We start from the raw sequence: 17,968 nt of genomic DNA, 5'->3' as shown, positions 1-17,968 counted from the left end.
GGTAGGGAAGTGGGGGGCGCTATGGGGGACTTTTGGGATAGCATTGGAAATGTAACTGAGGAAAATATGTAATAAAAATATTAAAAATTAAAAAAAAAGAAATAAGCCTACCTTCTCTGAGTTTATTTTTTAAACGATAAACATACTTAAAACTAGAAGGAACAAAATCTCCAAATTAAGAGAAATTAATGATTATATAGAATGCTTCATAATGATAGATTTTATATGAATTCCTTAATTCTGAAATTTTGATGATTTAAATCCATAGAAAAGCTTATAAAAACAAGAGAGAGGAGACACACCCACACCTACAGCCTACATGCTTCTGAGGAGATCCTCAGTAATCAAAGGCATGGGTGAAAATCTCATCCAAATTCCCACTCTAACCACAGGGCCTAGCTGACTCATGACTCAACTCCCCAGGTCCATCCCCTTGAGCTTCACTATTCTTCTGACCCACAGGCCCCATACCTTCCCACATTCCAAAGCCTACCTGCCTCCCAGGAGGTCTGCAATAATCAGGTACATAGAAGTCCTGTTTTAACAAGAGACACAAGCAGGCAACTCTAAGCAGAAACAGCACTACATGCCTCCAAGAAGACTGGCTTCACCTGTGTCCAAAAAGGCTGTCTATAGTGAGAGATACCCAGCCCAGTTAACACCAGAGATAACCAGATAGCCAGATGCAAGCACAAAATCATACACTACAGAACACAAATGCTATCTAGCACCACCAGAACCCAGTTCTCCTACCATAGTAAGCCCTGGATACCTAAACATGCCTGAAAAGCAAGATAATGACCCATCTCATGAAGATGATAGAAGCCCTTAAGGAAGACATAAAGAACCTCCTTAAAGAAATACAGGAAAACACAGGTAAAAAGATATAAGCCCTTAAAGAAGAAACAATCCCTTAAAGAAATACAGGAAAATACAATTGAGCAGGTAAAGGAGTAGAACAAAACAACTCAATAACTAAAAGTGGAAACAGAAACAATAAAGAAAATACAAAAAGAGGCAACCCTGGAGATGGACCACTTAGGAAGGAGATCAGAAGCTACAGATACAAGCATCACCAACAGAATACAAGAAATAGAAAAGAGAATCTCAGGCATAGAAGATACCATAGAAAATATTAACTCAAATAAATACAAAGTGTAAAAAACTCATAGTCCAAAATATCCAGGAAATTCAAGACACAACTAAAGATCAACCTTAATAAGAATAATAAGAATAATAGGAATAGAAGAGGGTGAAGAATCCCAGATCAAAGGGCAAGAAAACAACTTCAACAAAATCATAGAAGAACATTTCCCTAACTTAAAGAAAAATATGGCCATAAAAATACAAGAAGCCTACAGAACACCAAATAGATTTGACCAGAAAAGAAAATCATCTTGTCACAAAATAACCAAAACACTAAGGACAGAACAAACAAAGAATATTAAAAGCTATAAGGGAAAAATGGCAAGTATCACATAAAGGCAGACCTATCAGCATTACACCAGATTTCTCAACAGATACTCTAAAAGCCAGAAGATCCTAGACAGATGTCATGAAGACTCTAACAGAACACAAATGTCAGGCCAGGATACTATACCTATCAAAACTCTTAATTACCATAGATGGAAAAACCAAGATATTCCACAACAAACCAAATTTAAACAACATCTTTCTATTAATCCAGCCCTACAAAGGATACTGGAAATAAATTTCCAATACAAAAAGGGTAACTACACCCAAGAAAACACAAGAAATTAAACATTTCATAACAAACCCTAAAGGAGAGAATCATATACATATAATACCACCTCAGCAGTAGCAACAACAACAAATGAGAAACTAACATTAATCTGTCTTTAATATCTCTCAACATCAATGGATTCAATTCCACAATAAAAAGACACAGGCTAACAGACTGGATACATAAACAGGATCCAGGATTTTGCTGCATATAAGAAACATATCTCAAGGACAAAAATCAACACTACCTTAGAGTAAAAGGCTGGGAAAAAATTTTCAAGCAAACGATCACAAGAAGCAAATGGGAGTTGCCATTCTAATATGCAGTTAAATAGACTTTTAACTAAAACTTACCAAAGGACATGAGAACTTCATATTCATCATAGGAAAAAAATCCACTAATGGAAGGTCTCAATTCTGAACATCTATTCCCCAAATGCAAGATCACCCACATTTATAAAAGAAATTTTACTAAAGCTCAAAAACACATAGAAACTTACACAATAGTAGTGGGAGACTTCAGCAGACCAGTCTCATCAATGGACAGATCACTGAAACAGAAACTCAACAGAGGCACAGTGAAGCTAACAGAAGTTCTGAACCAAATGGCATTTCACCCCACAACAAGAGAATATACCTTATTTTCAGCACCTCGTGGAATCTTCTCCAAAACTGAGTATATAATTAGACATAAAACAAGCTTCAACCGATACAAGAAGATTGACATAATCCTATGCATTCTATCAGATCACCATGAACTAAGGCTAGATTTCAATAACAACAAAAACAACAGAAAGACAACATACTCATTGAAGCTAAACAACTCTCTGCTCAATGATAACTTGCTCAAAGAAGAAATATACAAAGAAATCAAGGACTTTAGAGAATTCAATGATAATGAAGACACATCAGATCCAAACTTATGCGACAAAATGAAATCAGTGTTAAGAGGAAAATTCATAGCACTAAGTGCATTCGTAAAGAAATTGGAGAGATACCATAAAGACAAATTAACAGTCCACCTGAAAGTTCTAGAACAGAAAAAAAGCAAACATATCCAAGAGGAGTAGACAGCAGAAAATAGTCAAACTCAATGCTGAAATCAACCAACTAGAAACAGAGCACATATAAAGAATCAACAAAACCAAGAGCTTGCTCTTTGAGAAAATCAACACCTTTAGCCTAACTAACTAAAGGGCAAATCATAAACGAAAATGGAGACATAACAACAGAAACTAAGGAAATTTAAAAAGTCATCATAATCTACTACAAAAGCCTTTAAAACAGGAAAATCTAAATGAAACGGATGATTTTGTAGACAGATACCATGTTCCAAAGTTAAATTAAGATTAGGTAAATTAAACAGTCCCCCAAATCCTTAGGAAATAAAAGTAGTCATCAAAAATCTCCCAACCAAAAAAGCCAGTTGGTTTTAGTCCTTCAAAGAAGTACTAGTAGCAATACTCCTCAAACTATTCCATGAAATTGAAACAAAAGGAACACTACCTAATGCATTCTATGAAGCCACAGTTACTCTGATACCTAAACCACACAAAGATCTAATAAAGAAAGAGAACTTCAGACCAATCTCACTTGCCAATATCAATGCAAAAATACTCAATAAAATTCTTGCAAAGCAAGTCCAAGAACACATAAAAACCATTATTCACCGTGATCAAGTAGGCTTCAACCAAGTGATGCAGGGATGGTTCAATATACAAAAATCTATCAAAGTAATACAGCATATAAACAAACTCAAGAAAAAAGCCACATGATCATCTCATTAGATGGTGAAAAAGCCTTTAACAAAATACAACACTCTTTAATTATAAAAATCTTAGAGAGATCAGGAATTCATGGTACATATCTAAACATAATAAAAGCAATATGTAACAAACCAATAGCCAACATCAAATTAAATGAAGAGAAACTAGAAGAAATCCCACTAAAATCTGGGACAAGGAAAGGTAGTCCACTCTCTCCCTATCTATTCAATACATCATTTGAATTTCTAGCCAGAGCAATTAGAAAGCAAAAGGAGATCAAGAGGATACAAATTGGAAAGGAAGAAGTCAAAGTATCACTATTTGAAGATGATATGATAGCATACATAATCAAACTCCAAAATTCCACCAGAGAACTCCTACAGCTGATAAACATCTTCAGGAAAGTGGCAGGATATAACATTAACTAAGATAAATCAGTAACCTTCCTTTACACAAATGATAATCAGTCTGAGAAAGAAATTAGGAAAACAATACCATACACAATAGCCTACAAATAGTATAAAATATCTTGGTGTAACCATTACCAAACAAATGAAAGATCTGTATGACAAGAACTTCAAATTCCTGAAGAAAAGAATTCAAAGAAGAACTCAGAAGATGGAGAGATCTGCTATGCTCATGGATTGATAGAATTAACTGTGAAAATGAACATCTTACCAAAAGCAATCTACAGATTCAGTGCCATCCCCATCAAAGTTCCAACACATTCTTCACAAACATGGAAAGACCAATTCTAATATCACAAGGAAAAACAAAATCCCAAAATAGCCAAAACAACTCTCAACAATAAAAGCAACCCCCCAATTTCTCTTCTATTAGATTCAGCTGATCTGATTTTATGTTGAGGTCCTTGATCTACTTGGACTTGTGCTTTGAGCAGGGTGATAAATATGGATCTATTTTCATTCTCTTACATATAGACTGCCAGGTAGACCAGCACCATATATTGAAGATGGTTTCCTTTCCCACTAAATTTTTGGCTTCTATGGCAAAGATCAAGTGCTCATAGATATATGGGTTTACATCTAGGTCTTTGATTCTATTCCATTGATCAACTTGTTTCTCTACCAATAACATGCAGTTTTATTTCTGTTGTTCTATAGTATAGCTTGATATCAGGGATGTTGATTTCCTGGAAGTGCTTTTATTGTTTGCTCCCCCAAAGCCTTCATGTGTTACCTATATCTTTTGATCTTCTCATGTCTTTTAGACCTCTGCCTGTTCTTTCTATCTGGAGTTCTTCCTAAAATTTACCATTCACCAAATGTCTCTTTAGTAGCCAAAGTCAGCACATAACTCATTAATATTTATTCTCCTCATGTGATTTAATATTATTAAACATTCCCCTAGTCTTTAAATTCTCTTTCCCTTGATTTCTGTGACACTGTTTCTCCTCATTTGCTTCTGACCTTTCTGTAGCTATCTTCGTTGCTAGGCTTTCCCCCGTTTTCTGTGGTGCTAGCGTTGAAAGTAACTTGAGTTCCAGTTATTCTCCACACTCTTTTTCTGGAAGATGCTATACACTCCTATAAACTGAATGGTCATCTATATATGGTATTGAATGTGGTAGCTACACTTCTGCTCAGCTTTCTCTTTTTGTCTTGCAAACTTAATGCCACATCCCACCAGCCACAAACAGCTTGACTGACTCCTTCCTTACCTCCACACAGACATAACTCCTTAGACTTTTTTCTTTCACTTTTGTGGATTTTCTCCTCTAATTTATTATATAACACAATGGTATAACAACATCATTCGTACTTCACTTACATTAGCTCCAAATCAGCATGTCTATCGGCTTTTGTACTAATTTTTCAATAAATCTTTCATGCCTCTCATAATTATACAATGACTTTCATTTATTTGTTTCCATACTATCCCACTCTTCTCTCACAAAGTCCTTTCTTCCTTCCATCCCCCATTCCCTTTTTCTCTGATAGAGTGCCACACCTTCTGCACCCGTAAACTCAAGCCCTGGTATATCAAGTTTATGCAGGGTTAGTTATAGCCTCTCCCATTGTGGGCAGACAAGGCAGTCCTATGAGCTGGGACCTTAGTTCAGCCCGTTTCAGACTCTGAGAGCTGCCAAGGGTCCAAGGTAGTTGACTCTGTTGGTTTTCTTGTGGAGTTTCTATCTCCTTCAGGGTCTTCAATCCTTTCTCTTACTCTTCCATAAGAGTTCCTGAACTCTGTTCAATGGTTGGCTGTGAGTTTGTGCATCTGTTTCAGTCCACTGCTGTATGGAGCCTCTCAAAGGACAGTTATGTGAGGGTCTTGTCTGCAAGCATAACAGAGTATGATTAATAGTGTTAGGAATTGGTGCTTGCACATGGGATGGGTCTCAAGTTGAGCTGATTATTGACTGGCCATTCTTTTAGTCGCTGCTCCATCTTCATTCCTGCATTGCTTTTAAACAGGACAAATTTTGGGCCAAAAGTTTTGTGGATGGGTTGGCGTCCTTGTCTCTCCATTGAGGGTTCCTGGCTGGCTACAGGAGGTGGTCTGTTTTTCGTCCCCACTCTATGCTTCTTGGCTAAGGTTACCTACATTGACTCCTGGGAACCTCCAATATCCTACATCCCTGAGGCTTCCTAGAGATTACCTCCACTCTCCTGCCTTCTGCTGTAGATTTCCATTCATCCTCTTGTCCCTCTGGTCCAATCTTGTGTCTCTCCCTACACCTGATACTGACCCTCCATTCCCTTCTCATCTGTTCCACTCAGTTCCCTCCCTCCATCTGCTTCGTATTATTGTTTTGTTTCCCCTCCTAAGTGGAATGCAAGCACCCTCACTTTGGCTGTCCTCTTTGCTTAACTTCTTTGGGTGTGTGGGCTGTACCATGGGTATCTGGTACTTTTTGGCTAATATCTATTTATAGGTGGGTACATACCATGATTGTCCTTTTGTGTCTGGGCTACCTCATTCAGCATGATATCTTCTAGTTCCATCCATTTGCCTGCAAAATTCATGATGTCCTTGTATTTAATAGTTATATAGTATCCTATTGTGTAAATGAACCACATTTTCTGTATCCATTCTTCAGTTGAGGGACATCTGGGTTGTTTCCAGTTTCTGGCTATTACAAATAAAGCTGCTAAGAAAAAAGTGCAGCATGTATCCTTGTGGTATGGTGGGTATCTTTTGGGTATATGCCCAGGAGTAATATAGCTGGGCTTTTAGGTAGAGGTATTTTTGATTTTTTGAGAAACCATGAGGTCAATTTCTAGAGTGGTTGTACAAGTTTGAAATCCCACCAGCAATGGAGGAGTGTTCCTCTTTCTCTACAACCTCATCAACAAGTGCTGTCACTTGAGTTTTTGAACTTACCCATTCTGATTGTCATAGGGTAGAATCTCAGGGTCCTTATGATTTAAATTTCTCTGATGACTAAAGATTTTGAATATTCCTTTAAGTGCTTAAGTGCTTCTTGGACATTCAAGATTCCTCTGTTGAGAGTAGGTCTACACCCAGTTTTTAAATTGGCTTAATTGGTTTGTTGGAGTCTAACTTCTTGAGTTCTTTATATATTTTGGATATCAGTCCTCTGTCAGTTATAGGGTTAGTGAAGATCTTTTCCCAATAAGTAGGCTGCCTTTTTGTCCTATTGGTAGTGTCCTTTGCCTTACACAAACTTTTCAGAGTCATGAGGTTACATTTATCAATTGTTAATCTTATAGCCTGAGCTATTGGTGTTTTGTTCAGGAAATTGTCTCCTGTACTAATGAGTTCAAGGCTATTTCCCCTTTTCTGTTCTATTAGATTTAGTGTATCTGGTTTTAATAATGGAGGTCTTTGATCCACTTCAACTTGAGTTTTGTGCAGGGTGATAAATATGGAATAATTTGCATTCTTCTACATGTGGATATCCAGTTAGGCCAGCACCATTTGTTGAAGATGCTTTCTTTTCTCCATTGTATGCTTTTGACTTCTTTGTCAAAATTCAAATGTCCATAGGAGTATGGGTTTATTTCTGGGTCTTGGATTTGATACCATTGATCAACCCATTGTTTTTATACCAATACCATGCAGTTTTTAAAATCAGTATTGCTTTGTAGTATAGCTTGAGATTAGGGATGTTGATACCACCAGAACTTTTACTATTAAGCATTGCTTTAATTATCCTGGATTTTCTGTTTTTTTTTTCATATGAAGTCTTGCTCTTTTAAGGTCTGTAAACAATTTTGTTTTGATGGAAATTGCTTTGAATCTGTAGATTGCTTTTGGTAACATGCCCATTTTCACTACATTAATCTTACCAAACATGAGCATGGGAGATCTTTCATCTTCTGATATTTTTTTTAACTTCTTTCTTCAGGCACTTGAAGTTGTTATACAGATCTTTCACTTTTATATTATTTGTGGCTATTGTGAAGGGTGTTGTTTCCATGATTTTTTTCCTCTGAATGTTTATTATTTGTATAAAAGAAGCTTACTGATTTCTTTGAGTTAATTTTATATCCAACCACTTTCCTGACATTTTGGGCATCGCTTATGTATACTATCCACAAATAGTGGTACCTTTACACGTTCCTTTCCAATTTATATCACCTTGATCTCCCTTTTTGTCTTATTGCTCTACCTAGAACTTCAAGTACTATATTAACTAGATAGGGAGAGAATGGGTAGCCTTTTCTTGTCCCCGATTTTAGTGGGAATTGGTTTATGTTTGTTTCCATTTAATTAGATGTTGGCTATTGGCTTGTTGCATATTGTCATTATTATCTTTATATATGTTCTTAAATCCCTGACCTCTTTAATATTTTTAATATGAAGGGGTGTTGGATCTTTCAAAGGCTTCTCCAGCATCTAATGAGATAATTATGTGATATTTTTCTTTCAATTTGTTTATATAGTTGATTATATTAGTGGATTTTTTTTTATAGTAAACCATTTCTGCACCCCTGGGATGAAGCTTACTTGATCATCGTAAATGATGTTTTTGATGTATTCTTAGATTTAGATTGTGAGAATTTTACTGAGTATTTTTGCATTAATGTTCATAAGTGAAACTGATATATTTTCTTGTTTTTGTTGAGACTTTGTGTGATTTAGGTATCAAAGTGACTGTGTCCTTATACAATGAATTAGGTAGTGTTCTTTCTGTGTATAGTTTATGGAATAATTTGAGGAGTATTGGTATTTGCTCTTCTTTGAAAGTCTGGTAAAATTCTGAACTAAAACCATCTGAGCTTCCCCCCCCCCGCACCCCCTCCCATCTTGGGAACTTTTAATGTGTGCTTCTTCTTTCTTAAGGGCTCCCTGATCTTGATTTAACTTTGGTAAGTGATATCTGTCTAATAACACATCTGTTTCATTTAGATTTTCCAGTTTTGTGGAGTACATCCTTTTGAAGACCTGGTGATTTTTTGAATATCTTGATATCTGTTTTTATGTATACCTTTTTGTTTCTGATTTTGTTAATTTGTGGACTGTCTCTGTGCCTTTTAGCTAGTTTAGCTAAGGGCTTTTTCATCATGTTGATTTTCTCGAGGAACCAGCCCTTGGATTTTTGATCCCTTGTCTTGTTCTCTTTGTTTCTAATTGATTGATTTCTGCCCTAAGTTTGAATATTTCTGGCTGTGTACTCCTCCTGGGTACGTTTGCTTCCTTCTCATCTTCAACCTTCAGATGTACTTTTAATTCCTTATTATGAGAACTCTCTGATATCTTTATGAGGGCACTTAGTGCTATGAACTTTTCTCTTAGCGGGGCATTCATTGTGTCCCATAAGTTTGGTATATTAAGCCCTCATTTTCATTGAGTTCTAGGAAAAAGCCTTTCTTTCTTGTTTCATCCTTTCTTTCCTCCTTTCCTTTTTCTTCCTTCCTTCCTTCCTCCCTCCCTCCCCCCTCTCTCTCTTTCTTTCTTCCTTTCTTTCTCTCTTCCCTGACACCCCCACCCCAGTGATCAGTGAGTAGAGAGTTGTTCATCTTTCATGAATATGTAGGTTTGTGTGGTATCTGTTGTTGTTGAAGTGCAGCTTTAGTGCTTGGTGATCTGATAAGATGATTGGAGTTATTTCCATCATCTTATATCTGTTGAGGCTTGCTTTGTGACCAAGTATATGGTCAGTTTTGGAGAAGAGTCTGTGAGTTGTCAAGAAGATATATACTTTTGTGTTTGGGTGAAATGTTCTATAGATAGCTGTTAGGTCCATTTGAGTCGTAATCACTGTTAGTTTTGTTATCTTTCTGTTTAGTTTCTTTCTCAGTGACTTGTCCATTGGTGAGAGTGGTGTGTTGAAGTTTCCCACTATGAATGTATGGGGATAGAGCTGTGATTTAAGCTTCAGTAATGTTTCTTTAATGAATGTGGATGCCCATGCATTTGGGCCATAGAAATTCAGAATTGCAATGTCCTCTTAATGGATATTTCCTTTGATGAGAATGAAGTCTCTTTCCCCATTGCTTTTGATTGCTTTGGTTGAAAGTCTATTCATATTAGAATGGCTCCTCCAACTTATTTCTTGGGTTCATTTGCTTGGAAAACCTTTGTCCAGCCCTTTACTCTGAGGTAGTGTTTATCTTAATATTCTTTCTTTGTTCTGTAAATTTAGTGTTTTGACTGTTATGTAGCAGGAAGATTTCCTCTTCTTGTCCAATCTATTTGGTGTTCTGTAAGCTTCTTGGATGTTTATAACCATTCTTTCTTTAGGTTATGGAAGCAAAGCAACAAGCAGAAGCTATGGTGGCCTGAGAAGAAATCTGAGAGTTCACATCCTCAACTGTAAGTACAAAGCAGAGAATGTAACCTGGAAGTAGGTTGGAGCCTGCCCCTAGTGACATATTCCCTCCAGCAAGTCTGTACCATCTAAACCTCCTCAATCAATGCCAACAACTGGAAAGTAAGTGTTCAAGTACTCGAGCCCACAAAGAACATATCTCAAATAATCACATTTCATTATAGCCCTTTGTAAAAATCTCATTAAATACTCTGCTTTTATCCCTCTATTCAGTATAGACTCAACATTTTCGCACTGACTCCTATATTCACTATATGATTTCCCATAAATTCTAGAATAGACCAGCTAAGCAAAGTGCCTCGTATGCCTTCCACTCCCACTTAGCTCCCCTTACACATCTTTTTGACGCCAGCTGTATCTCTTCAAAGCAGGCTTCTGAATTTTCTCATTGCTCTGACAACAGCAAAGAAAAGCAATTTAAGGAAGGAAGAGCTTATTGGAGCTCAGAATTTCAAAGTATTTCAGTGCATCATGTGGGAAAAGCACAGCAGCAGGAGGGGTGCACCACTTTTGTGCAAGAGTGTAGGGAGCTGTTACCGGGTAGCAGCCCATCTGGAAGCAGAGACAAGACACGACTAAGTCACAGACATCAAAGGCTTCCCTTTCTAACTCATATCTTCCTACCAAGGCTTCACAAATTCTGAAAACAACTCCATTGTCTGGGAATCAAGTGTTCATATACACACACCTGGTGGAATAGATCAGATTCTATCCGTAGTAGCTTGAGCTATCAAATTTATGATTTTGTTTGTAAGTTTCTTTTACCATGTGGTGGCAACTTCACAGTAGGACCTGTATTTGTTATTCCCATTAGATAGGACAAGCATGCTGATTTAGGGCAAAAAGAAATGCCGAGGTCCTGTGATAACAATATACTACAACTTGATAAGTAACTTGGCATTTAACATAAAAGCTGTGTAATAATACAGTTAAGAGAATGGGCAGATTTTTTTTCAGAAATGAAGCAAAGACTTTTTCTTAATATCTGAATTTGAAATTTATTGCAAAATTTAACAGTGTGAAAACTCAAAGCTTCACTATAGGATTTTTAAAAGTTAGCATTCTAATACTAGAAAGTAAAGTGCTACATCTGGTTTAATTTATTAATGATTAATTAAAGAACTATTGATTATTAAAATTCAATCACAAGATCACCAACCCTAGAAGACAAGTATTGTCAAAAACATATGACAGTTTAAGAATCAAACGATAGTGTACATGTGTTCTTCCACATCTGCATTACAGGATGCTTTTCATTAACATGCTCTACACAGAGAAGCTTTCATATGAAAGAGAGAATGCATTTGCTATTGAATCTTCTAACTTCTGCTTCCCTGTAGTTAATTTTCACCTAACAGTATGTGGTAAAAATCAAATGCAGTTTTTAGTCATTCTTGGCTAACATGGTTGTTTGAAAGAAGGCTACATGCTGAATTGGGAATGAAGAAAGTATTGATTGAATGTAGGAAAATCGATCGGACCTTTTAATCTGTTTGTTTCCTACTAAGTTTGATTTTGATCAAATTTCCTGCACTTCAATTTTAAACATCAAAATAAAGGCCAGTTACAGGAGAAAATTTTCCAGTATGCAAGGTTCCTATTCAAGAACTCTTCATCTTTATATTAGATGAGAACATTATTGAGCAAAATTATAAAATAGACTCAATATGTGTGTCCCCAGTGATAGCATAAATTTTCCTTCTCTCTATGGTGTCTGCCCCTTTAGTCATGTGATCAGATACATTTGTAGTCATAAACTGAAGGTCTATATTGCTGATGCCTTCAAAAGTGTAAGCAACAAATGATAAGCTAATGCTACATTCACAGAAGGAGGCAAGGTTCCTCCTGTCCTGTGAAGCTCCCCAAGACCTTTGCTTTTGGGTGGGCCATGGTATTGCCTTATTCATGGAGCCATGGGAAATGGATTTAATATGACATCCACTTTTCCATCCTGACCTGAAAGAAAAAAAATCTACCTATCTTGTTAATTTGAAAATTATGTAAAGAATTCTCAATTGCAGAGTAGAGTGCCTGGCATACACTTTTGCCTGGTTGTATGTAGTGATGTCACTGGTTTCCAACAGATGGCGTCTCCCATACCCCTTCAAACAAAAATCAAGTCTCCACGCTCGTATTTTACTTAATTCCTTAAAAATTGCACTTTGGATGATGATGATGATGATGGTGGTGATGATGATGATGATGGTGATGATGGTGATGATGGTGATGATGGTGATGACTATCACCACCATTCTTTATTACTTTGTGAGAATATCTCAGAAGAACCAACAGATATGAAGGAAGTCTTCAGCATCTATATTTTAGATAAAGGTAAAATTAAATACAAAAACCTACTTCCCATTCAATACATGGGACAGTCAACTGGAACCTTCTTAAAATAATAACTATAAATATAAATGGTTAATAATGCATCTAACATTTATCGCCAGGAGGGATATGCAAACAAAACTACTTTGGAATTCAATGTGATCCCAGTCACAATGGCTAACAGCACGAAAGGAAATGACAGTAAGTGCTCATAAGGCGGTAAGTGTGGGGAGGGGATCCCCACCCTTTACTGTTGATGGGCTCTAAACTGGTGCAGTTACTTCATAAAGCACCTTTCCCAAAAACTAAGACTGAATCACCACATGACCTGGCTCTATTCCTCTTGGGCATATACCCAAAAGATTCTATATCACACCTCAGAGACATTTGTACTTTGTGTTTATTTCTATGCTTCACACTAGCAAAGAAATAGAATAAGCCCAAATGTCTTTCAACAGATGAATTAATAATAAACACACGGCTTATATATGCAATAACATTTTATTCAGTGTAAAGGAAAATGAAATCATGAAATGTGCAGGAAAATAGATGAAACTTGAATATACTTTGTTTTAAATGAGGTAAACCAGGCTCAGATAGATGAACACCACGTTTTCTTTCTCGTATGCAGATCTGAGTTTGTAATTTTAGTACGGTGGTTATTATGTGGAACTAAGTGTGATAAAGCACAGGAAATTAAAAAGGGGTCCATGAGAGGTGAAAGAGGCTTTATGGGGTTGGATATGAGAAGTGTAATGGAAAAGGATGTGATGTGAAAGGGGAAAGGGAATACAGGAGGCAGCAAGTACCACAAACAGGAGAAGGAAGGTGATGGAGAGGAGCAAAGGTCAGGGAAGGGGCAACCAAAACCAAGTACATATGAAACTGTCATAAGGTACCTGTTACTTTGGATGCCACTTAAACGATAAAATGGAATAAAATGAAAACCATTAAATCATTAATCTTTAACAAGAAATAATATTACAAAAGTTCAAATGCAAGTTATTTATACAATATTTTCTTTTTAAATTGAAAATATATTGTTTTTAATAAAAATTCTTATTATCATTCTCCTCCCCTCACTCCTCCAAGATCTCCCCGCACCAGTTCTCTCCACACAAACCCACAATCGTCTTCACTCTCTAAGAAAACAAACAGGCATCTAAAAATAATAAAGTTGAAGAAAGGAAAACACAAAACCCACACCCGAATAGGATAAAACAAATAGAGGAAAATAGCAAAAAACAAAAAAACAAAAAAACAAAAAAACAAAAAAACAAAAAACAAAACAAAAAAAAGCCCAAATAAGAACAACAAAATAGCTGAAGGGGAGGGAAACAAAATAGAACAAGAAACCCATATAGACACAGAGACACATACTAGCAAACATAATGTCCCATAAAAAGCACAAAAGTGGAAACCATAATATATAAGCAAACGACATGAAGAGTAAGAAAATACATGTCCAGTTAAAGCACTATGAGAAAAAAAATTGCCACAAATCCTCCTGAGTTTGTTTTGTTTAGCCTATCTGCTTCTGGACATGGGGGCTGGCCTTAAGAGTGGTTTCTATACCGCATTGGAGAAAAGTACTTGTTTTTGTGTGTGTTTGTTTGTTTGTTTTTGCAAGTGTTAAGATAGCTTCTGGATTAGGGAAGGGGGCTTGTCTCAACTTCTCTCAGCACCGGGACCCCATGTGACCCAGACTTGTGCAATTCCTGAACAAAGTGCCAAGGTCTCTGTGAGTTCATATATGCATCAATTCTGCTGCGACTGGAAGGCCTGACTTCCTTGGCTTTTCCTATCCTCTCTGGCTCCCATTCCACAAGGTTCTGTGAGCCACAAGGGGAGGGAATTGATGGAGACATACCATTTTAGGACTGAGTGTTGTAAGGCCTCTCAATTGCATATTGCTCAGCTGCAGATCTCTGTATTTATTTCCACTTCCTGCAGGAGGAAGCTACTCTGATGATGGATGAGTAAGATATTGACATGTGAGTGTAGCAGAACGTAGTCTGCTTACTGAAGAATTAACACCTAACACCCACATATAAATGAATACATACCACATTTGTCCTTTTAAGTCTGGACCATGTCACACTAAATGATTTATTTCCTAGCTCCATTCATTTATCTCTAGATTTCACAATTTCATTTTACATAATAACTGAGTAATATTCCACTGTGTAAATGTACTACATTTACTTTTCATTGATTTGTCCACTGAAAGACATCTAGTTTGTTTCTAATTTCTGGGAATTATGAATAAAGCAGCTATGAATATGGTTGAGTAAGTGTCTCTGTAGTAGAATCTAATGTTCTTTGGGTGTATGCCTAAGAATGGTGCCACTGAATCTTGAAGTAGATCTATTCCCAAATTCCTAAAGAACCACTACACTGATTTCCATAGTGGTCTGCAAATCTGTACTTCCATTAACAATGGATGAGTGTTCCTCTCATCCTACTTTGTCACCAGCATGAGCTGCTGTTCATTTTATTGGTCTGGCTGTTCTGACTGGTCTAAGATGAAATCTCAAAGTGCTTTTGATTTGCATTTCCCTGATGGCTAAGGATGTGAAATACTTCTTTAAGTGTTTCTCAGTCATTTGTGTTTTCCCTATTGAGAATACTCTGTTAAGATCTGTATTGCACTGGGCTATTTGTTTTCTTGACATGCAATTTTTTAAGCATTAATATATTTTAGATACTAACCCACTATGGGATGTCTCATTAGTAAAACTTTCTCCACTGGTTGGCTGCTACTCTGTCTGAATGATGAGTCCTTTGCCTTATAGAAGCTTTTCAGTTCTATGAGGTTCCATTTATTGATTGTTGATCTTACTGCCTTTGCTAATGGTGTTCTGTTCAAAAGGAAGTCTTTTTCTGGTCCAGTTTGTTCAACTATTTTGTACTGTGTTAATGCTACTAATCCATGAACATGAGAGATCTTTCCATTTTCCTCTGCCTTCTTCAATTTCTTTTCTCAGTGTCTTAAGGTTTTTATTATACATGTCTTTTACTTGTTTAGAGTCACCCCATGATATTTTGATATTATTTTTGAGGCTAGTGTGAAAAAGATTGTTTTACTGATTTTTTTCAGTCCATTTGTCATTTGTATAGAGGAAGGATACTGATTTTTGTGTATTAATGTTGGATCCTGCTAATTTGCTGAAAGTATTTGTCAGAGATAGGAGTTCCCTGCTGGAAAATTTAAGGTCACTTATGTATATAATCATATCATGTGGAAACATATACTTTGACTACTTCCCTTCCTATTTGTGTCTCTTTGATCTTCCACAGTTGTTTTATTGCTCTATCTGACTTCAAGTCTTGTATTGATTGAGTATAGAGAGACTGGCAAACCTTGTCTTGTTCCTTATCTTAGTGGGAATACATTGTGTCTCTTTGCATTTAGGTTGATGTTGGCTATGGACTTGATGTTATTTGCCTTTATTATATTGAAGTATGCATCTTGTATACAGGACTTTAATCATGAAGGGATGTTGCAGTTTTTCAAAGGCATTTCTGCATCTAATGAGATGATCAGCTGGATTTTGTCCTTTAGCTTCTTTATATGGTGAATTGCTTTCATCCCTGTTTCTTTGGGATGAAGCCTACTTGATCATGGTAAATGATCTTTTTCATGTGTTCTTGGATTTAGTTTGCAAACATTTTATTAACAAATTTTGAATCTATGTTCATAAGGGAAATTGGTCTGTAATTCTCTTTCTTTGTTCATTTTTTTTATGTGGTATAAGTATCAGGGTAATTTTCTTGGAGAAGGAGTCTGGCAGTGTTCCTTTTGTTTCTATTTTATGGACTAATTTGAGGAGTATTGTCACTCATTCTTTGAAAGTTTGGTAGAATTCTGTACTGAAACCATCTAACTCTGGGCTGGTTTTGGTTAAGAGACTTATAGTTGCAATAAGAGCACTAGAGGTTATAGGTCTGTTTAAATTGCTTATCTGAACTTGATTTAACATCTGTAAGTGAAATATATATATATAAATATATATTTTAAATATATATTTCAAACAAATATATATGTATATATAAATATATACACTGTTATATTTTTCCAATTTGGTGGAGAATAGGTTTGTAAAGTATGCCCATATGATTCCCTGGATTTTCTCAGTGTCTGTTGTTATATGCCCTGTTTGTCTCTAATTAGGTTAATTTGGATGTTATCCTACTGCTTTCAATTCATCTGAATAAGGGCTTGTCAATCTTATTGATTTTCTCAAAGAGCAAGCTCTGTTTCATTGACTCTTTGTAGTGTTTGTTGTTTGTTTTTATTTCATTGGTTTTTAAGAGCCCTGAGTTTTATTATTGTTCACCATCTAATTCTTGTGGGTGTTATTTCTTCTTTTTGTTCTAGCGATTTCAAGTTTGCTGTTAAGTAACTCATATGAAATATCCCCATTTTTTTAATGTAGATACATAGTGCCATGGACTTTCCTTTTAGAACTGACTTTATTGTGTCCCAAGTGTTTTCACTTTCATTCAATTCTGAAAGTTAAAATTTCTTGCTTAGTTTTTTTCTTTACCCTTTCTTCATTCAGTGGTGTGTTATTCAGTTTTTAAGAGTTTGTAAGCTTACTGTTGTTTCTGTTGTTGATGTCCAACTTTAATTCTTGGTTAGATAGGATGCAGGGTGCCATTTCAACTTTCTTGTATCTGTTAAGACTGGCCTTGATTCCAATACAGTCTTCTGTCCTCACTCCATCTTTTTGTCTCATCAGCTAACAACTGAGGCAGAATCTCCCTGCCAATCTATTTAATCTTTTCAAATCAGTGATGCCTCCTAACTTCTGTTTTTCTGGTCTTCAAATCATATGTAATGTTTTAGAATATATAAAAATACCCATGGAAGGAGTTACAAAGTTTGGAGCTAAGACGAAAGGATGGACCTTCCAGAGACTACCCCACCCGGGGATCCATTCCATAATCAGCCACCAAACCCAGACACTATTGCATATGCCAGCAAGAGTTTGCTGAAAGGACTCTGATATAGCTGTCTCATGTGAGGCTATGCCAGTGCCTGGCAAATATAGAAGTGGATGTTCACAGTCATCTATAGGATGGAACACAGGGCCCCCAATGGAGGAGCTAGAGAAAGTACCCAAGGAGCTGAAGGGTTCTGCAACCCTATAGGTGGAACAACGATATGAACTAGCCAGTACCCCCAGAGCTCGTGTCTCTAGCTGCATATGTAGCAGAAGATGACCTAGCTGGCCATTATTGGGAAGAGAGGCCCCTTGGTCTAGCAAACTTTATATGCCCCAGTGTAAGGAGCCGTCCTCACATTCGCCATTATAAGATGGCACTGACACCTGTGTTCTAAGTAGTAAACAAACCATCTGCA

This window comes from Mus caroli, chromosome 1 (assembly GCF_900094665.2).
Source record: "Mus caroli chromosome 1, CAROLI_EIJ_v1.1, whole genome shotgun sequence".
Classification (NCBI taxonomy): Eukaryota; Metazoa; Chordata; class Mammalia; order Rodentia; family Muridae; genus Mus; species Mus caroli.
The sequence above is the reverse complement of the archived record's forward strand: the minus strand, read 5'-3'. Positions refer to the sequence as shown.